This window comes from Eutrema salsugineum, unplaced genomic scaffold, assembly GCF_000478725.1.
Source record: "Eutrema salsugineum unplaced genomic scaffold, Eutsalg1_0 scaffold_18, whole genome shotgun sequence".
In the NCBI taxonomy this organism is placed as follows: domain Eukaryota; kingdom Viridiplantae; phylum Streptophyta; class Magnoliopsida; order Brassicales; family Brassicaceae; genus Eutrema; species Eutrema salsugineum.
In genome coordinates this window covers 1,802,750-1,809,408 of record NW_006256846.1, presented here as the reverse complement: position 1 = coordinate 1,809,408, position 6,659 = coordinate 1,802,750, and the positions used below count along the sequence as shown (strand labels likewise).

The 6,659-nt window shown below is 49.6% G+C and overlaps 1 pseudogene; it reads left to right on the top strand.

The window, feature by feature from the left end:
- Positions 1-203: 203 nt before the first annotated feature.
- On the top strand, positions 204-6,422 carry LOC112087238 (annotated as a pseudogene).
- The last annotated feature ends 237 nt before the right edge of the window (positions 6,423-6,659 follow it).

Genomic DNA, 6,659 nt, shown 5'->3' with positions numbered 1-6,659 from the left:
GTTAGTTCAAAACGGAAATCCGGGTTATGGTGCTACAAGTTGGTATCAGAGCGCGGTCGGTTCTAGGACAAAGTCGTAGCATAAGTGGGTTAGTGGGCAAACCATCCTTCCAAAGCCAAAGTTTCGCGGTAAGACTGATAATGTTTGTCTGTGGTGTTAAGTTAGTTTGCCGGCTAACTTAATAGTGTATCGAACCTTTGCAGATGGCAAGAGGTGATCGTAAACGTCATGCTGGTGAAAACTCGGCGGCTAGAAACGCTGCGGGTGGGAATCAGGATCTAGTGGATCCGAATGTGGGCATTGCTGGGAATGCCGAGAATGCGGCTGCTGCGGCTGCTGCAGCTTGGGCTGTTCCGAACGTTGCTGCTGCCCCGGTTGGATTGGAAGCGGTGTTAGGTCTGTTAACCCAGGTGTTGGCACGATTGCCGGCTGTTGCGGCTGTCCCAGTGGCACCACCGCCGGTCGTGCAAGTGAATCCGCCTGCTGAAGCGGATGAGGGAAATGCTGGTGTAAGGGTCCCATCTTACCTGAAGGTGATGGACCACATGCAGAAGTTGGGTACGAAGTTCTTCAAGGGAGGAACAAAGCCGATTGAGGCTGATGAATGGATCGACCGTTTGCAGAGGAATTTCGAGTCGATTCGCTGCCCGGAACAGTACAGAAAAGATATTGCCGTGCACTATCTTGAGGGTGATGCGCACACGTGGTGGCGTGGTGCGGTTGGAAGGGAGCGAGTCGGTACGTGGGCTGATTTTCGTGGGCTGTTCAAGGCTAAGTACTTCCCGCCTGAGGCGCATGATCGCTTGGAGAGTGATTTCTTGGATCTGCGCCAAGGATCAAAGTCAGTTCGGGAGTATAAAGCCGAGTTCAACAAGCTGAAGAAGTTTGCGGGCTGGGGTATGACTGATGAGATAACTCAGATCAAGCGATTCATTCGTGGGCTAAGGATTGACCTGAAGAAGCATTGTGAGATGCAAGACTATCGCACCTTTCCGGAGTTAGTGGAAAAGGCTGCACAGTTGGAAAAAACTTCTGCGGAAAAAGCTAAGTTGGTCGGTCATGCTGCGGCTGGACCAAAGAAAGGTGGTTCGTCGGGAAAACCACCAGCGGGTCGTAATGCTGGTTCGACCACTGGGAAGGAAAAACGTGCGAGCTGGCCCGCGTCGAGTGCGTGTCTCCGGTGCGGAAGCAAGCTTCCATGGAGCACAAGGTCAAGGATTGTTTGGAAGAGGACAAGCGCGGAAAGAACCCAGGGAACGGATCGGATGAGAGGGTTTGTTTCCATTGCGGAGAGGCTGGGCACATTAAGCCGAAGTGCCTAGAACTGATGCAAGTCGCGCAGCACACTAGGAAAAGATCGAGTGAAGGACCGGCACCTCCAGCAAAGAGGCAGGCCGTGATGCCGCGTGTAACACCCCCGATTCGTTCTATACTTAGAAGGAATCCAAAGTGTTGCAGTATGATACCGGGGACAGTCTGGTTAGAGCATCCCATAATACTCTAACTAAACTATTACCGATATCATTCCTCAACCCGTACCCCGATCTTGAGTTGTTCCGACCCGAACCAGGGTCTAGTATCTTGAAAAGCGAGGTTTGTACATAAAAATGCCTTTTATTCATATTGAAAATCTTTACAAAGCACGTTAACAACATGAAATCCGATAAAGCATTTTACTTACAAAACCAATTCCAGAAATAGCTTTCAAGACTTCTTTACAATCCCACCGTAAAACTACTCCAGCACTCCTAATGTCCGATGCCTTCCCTTCTAAATTTGTCTACGGCTTCCTGCGAGACAAAAACGTATATTGAGCATTTCTATAAAATGCCCAATGAGTCCAGGCCCTGCTAAACACGTTAATTCCCCATCCCACCCCAGATAGCCGAAGCACATCAAACAGGGGAAGGCAACAAACACAATGAGTCGCACATAAGTTTCACGGAACAGCTATCAACCAAATGCTACAGCGGAAGCTACAATATCACATAACATTACCGAACAGGTGGGCTCCCAACCCAACATGCCTTACAGCATGTAGCTAATGACACCTCCTAGCCCGGCAAGCCCCACTATTCATAGCCACTCAGGCACATGAACCGGACTTGCTTCCGACTTCGCGGTCCTTCCTTCTCGACCAGTCAGGCCGCATCGTCATGCAGCACTCGGCCATGGGAGCGACCCAAGTATCCCTCCGAGTCTCTGGGCTTGTGTCCTAACACACCACAAGGTTCTACCAACCTTTCTGTGGTTCACGCCATAACCATACCACAGATTCTACTGAATCTTTCTGTGGCTTGCACACAATCATTTAGGTTCAACGGTTACCCGCAACCTCTATCTACATCGTTTTATTAGCCAACGACCCGTGGTGACCATAGTCCCCTCACGGCCGCCCTTTTTAAACAATACTTTACAATTCATAATCGTTTTAAGTATAGCCTACCCTTAACCCAGCATAGAACCCTTTATCATATGCCTTGGTTTTATTTCTTTTAACGTTCAAGTTCCTACTAGCTTAATGTTTTCGAGGTTATATAATTTTCTTACTTAAGTATAACGGTTTAGGTTCCCACCCCCAAACAATGGCTTATACCTAGCAAGCATTCACACAATCTACTTATAACCGTGGAATACAGTCTCGCCTAGACCGATCCATGGTTCCCTGCACAAAATCATTAGTTCCTATCTACCGGAACTCACCTTTTTCCTTGACGGACGTTTCCCGGGCGTTCTCCCGTTTATCGCCAAACTCAGACCGAAATCCACCTGACTCAGCTACTTCTATCGGCTAAACTTTCTTGCTCAGCACTCCGGTCGAACACGGTAAGCTCTTATCGGACTATCTCTCTTCCTCTTAAGTTTTTCTAAGTTTTTCAGGTTTGATTCGAAACTATGGTTTCGGGTCCTATTTATAGCCGCAGTTCGCCGACCTTGGTTCAGCCACGTGTCGGCCAAGTGTCCTTTCCGATCATGATTCAGCGCCACATGCCGCAGTCCGCGCATGCACGCCTCCATGTACCAAGTCTAGTCCTAGACCTAGCCCGTAGCTCGCCATACTCAGCACAGCTATCGGCCATCCTGGTCATGCTTCCGTCCGCGTGTCATTCTTGCGGCCAGTCCACATCATCGTCCAACGCTTCTATCCGCAGCAAGTGTACAGGCTAGTCTGACCATAGGTTTATAGGTCTGACCCTAGGTAAGCCTCTGGTCGACTCTTGTCCAGCCTCCGTGTCAGCCCGGCCGATTACCCATGTGTCGCGTTTTTACAGCAACAAGTCAGGTACACGGCTCGGTCACGCCATGTGTTGGCGAGACTCCGCGCATGTTCCATGCCGCTGCTGGCCATGCCACCAACAGTGCCACGTACCGTCACACGCGCATTTTAAAAATTTTCCTGCGTCGTTTCACTCCCGTCCGGCCAAAAATGCACCCGTCCGGCCAAAAATCAAGTTTTTCCTCTTTTTCCCTGTTAGATTCCTTCCTCTGTTGTTTCTGATCGATCTTCTTCATTTTGCCTTAGCAAAATCCATCTTTTTCCTTTCCGGTCTTTTTATTATAACAACCTGTGTAAGGGGGTGTTACACCGCGGGTCTATGCTGTAGCTGAAGAGACCGCGGAGGATCCGAGTTCGTCACGTCCGATCACTAGTAAGTCCTATCACTTGCCTTAGAAAAACTTTCTGTGTGAAAATCCTAAGTGTTGCGTGGGTAGCTTAGCAATCTAGGTGATTGTGTAGGGACCTTGATCATGGGTGGTGTGGCAACCCATGTTCTGTTCGATTCCGGAGCAACTCATTGCTTCGTGAATCTGAACATGGTCGGAAAAGGTGGATTTTGCAGGGAACCGGGGGATAACTATGGCTTGGTCCAGGCGGCTGGTGGACAAGTCATGATTACCCTCCGTAAGGTCAAGGATGTGTCGGTAATGGTTGGCAGCCGGAACATGCCAGCGGATCTGGAAATCTGCGAGGTGAAGTCTTACGACGTGATCCTTGGCATGGATTGGCTCGGAAAGTACAAGGCACATCTGGATTGTTGCCGTGGCCGAATTCGGTTCGAGACCGCGGAAGGAATTTTGGATATCAGGGTATCAGACCGACTAAGGGAAGCTTGATTGTCTCGGCAATGCAAGCTGACCGAATGATTGAGAAGGGGTGTGAGGCGTACTTGGCTATGATCACGACCGCCGAGGTGGGACCAGATGCGGAGCTGGGCAGTATTCCGGTCGTGAGCGAGTTCGGGGATGTGTTCAGAGCGTTAACGGGTTTGCCGCCTGCGCGGTCAGATCTGTTTACCATCGAGCTCGAGCCCAGAACGGCGCCGATATCCAAGGCACCGTATCGGATGGCTCCGGCTGAGATGGCCGAACTGAAGAAGCAGCTAAACGACCTGATGGAGAAAGGGTTTGTCCGACCGAGCAGTTCACCGTGGAGTGCACCGGTGCTGTTTGTTAAAAAGAAAGGTGGGAGTTTCAGGCTTTGTATCGATTATCACGGGCTGGACAGGGTTACTGTGAAGAACAAGTACCCCTTACCTCAGATAGACGAGCTGTTGGACCAACTTCGAGGGGCGACTTGGTTCAGCAAGATCGATTTGGTTTCGGGTTATCATCAGATACCCAGACAAGGTATGGTCACTTTGAGTTTGTAGTCATGCCTTACGGGCTGACTAATGCTCCTGCGGCCTTTATGAAGCTGGATGAACAATGTGTTCCGAGACTGTCTGGATGAATTTGTAATCATCTTTATTGATGATATACTCATTTACTCCAAGAGTAGGGAAGAACATGTTGTTCATGTAAGGATCGTGATAAATTGGCTAAGGGAGCATAAGCTGTTCGCCAAGCTCAGTAAGTGCAGCTTTTGGCAAAGGGAGATCGGATTCTTGGGTCATGTGGTCTCGGACATGGGAGTGTCTGTTCACCCGGAGAAGATAAAGGTAATCGCAGATTGGCCTAGACCTGAGAATGCCTCGGAGATAAGAAGTTTTCTGGGCTTAGCTGGGTATTACCGTCGGTTTGTAAAGGGATTTGCGAGTATAGCCCAGCCAATGACCCGGTTAACAGGGAAGGACGTACCATTCGTGTGGTCGGCCGAGTGTGAGAAGTGTTTTGCCTAGCTTAAGGAAATGTTGACTAGTACGCCCGTTCTGGCTTTGCCCGAGCCGGATCAGCCGTATGTAGTCTACACAGATGCGTCACGGATGGGATTGGGTTGTGTGCTGATGCAACAGGGTAAGGTAATCGCATATGCTTCAAGGCAGTTAAGGAAGCACGAGGTGAACTATCCTACTCACGATCTGGAGATGGCTGCGGTAGTGTTCGCGCTAAAGATATGGCGATCTTACCTTTACGGTGGGAAAGTTCAAGTCTTTACTGATCACAAGAGCCTAAAGTACATATTCACTCAGCCCGATCTGAATATGAGACAAAGGCGTTGGATGGAGTTTGTAGCCGACTACGACGTGGATATTGCTTACCATCCCAGTAAAGCAAATCTGGTCACGGATGCGCTAAGTCGGAAGCGGGTTGCGGCTCTGGCCGAGCAGGATGTTGAGGGATTAGTCTGGATGGTTGGAACGCTACGGCTAGCGGCTTTGACCGATGAGGTAGAACCGTTGGGTTTAGGCGCGGCTGATCAAGCGGATCTGCTAAGCCGAGTAAGGATTGCCCAGGAAAAAGATGAAAATCTGATGAAGTGGGCAAAGATGGATCAAACCGAGTACCAGACTTCGAACAATGGAACGATCTTGGTTAGGGGTCGGGTCTGTGTACCAAACGATAAGGAGTTAAGAAAAGAAATCTTGAGGGAAGCTCACCATTCTAAGTTCGCGGTTCACCCAAGATTGATGAAGATGTATCAGGACCTTAAGCGGTATTACCACTGGGTCGGAATGAAACGGGATGTGGCTGAATGGGTGGCTGGATGCCAAACCTGTCAATTGGTTAAGGCCGAGCATCAAGTACCAAGCGCCTTGTTGCAAAGCTTACCGATTCCCGAGTGGAAGTGGGACATGATCACGATGGATTTTGTGACAGGATTGCCAGTGTGTGGGAAGATAGATTCTATCTGGGTCATTGTGGATCGGTTGACTAAGTCTGCATACTTCTTGGCCGTGAACAAGCACGCTAAGGCAGATGCTTTAGCCAAGTTGTATGTAGATGAGATTGTCAAGCTGCACGGTGTGCCAGCGAGTATTGTGTCAGATCGGGACTCGCGGTTCACATCGGCATTCTGGAGGGCTTTATAGAAGCGGTTCGGGACTAAGGTCCACATGAGTACGGCTTACCATCCTCAGACCGATGGTCAGTCGGAACGGACCATAAGAACATTGGAGGATCTGTTGCGGGCTTGTGTGTTCGATTGGGGCGGTAAATGGAAGGATTACTTGCCTTTTGGCAGAGTTTTCCTACAACAATAGTTATCAATCGAGTATTGGAATGTCACCTTATGAAGCGTTGTACGGACGGCCTTGTTGTACACCGCTATGCTGGACCCAAGTGGGGGAGCGCAGCATTTTTGGTCGAGACTTTGTGGAGAGACGACCGAACGGATCAGAGTTTTGAAACTCAAGATGAAAGAGGCCCAGAACAGGCAGAAAAGCTATGCGGATAAGCGGAGAAAAGAGTTGGAGTTTCAGGTCGGTGATCAAGTCTTT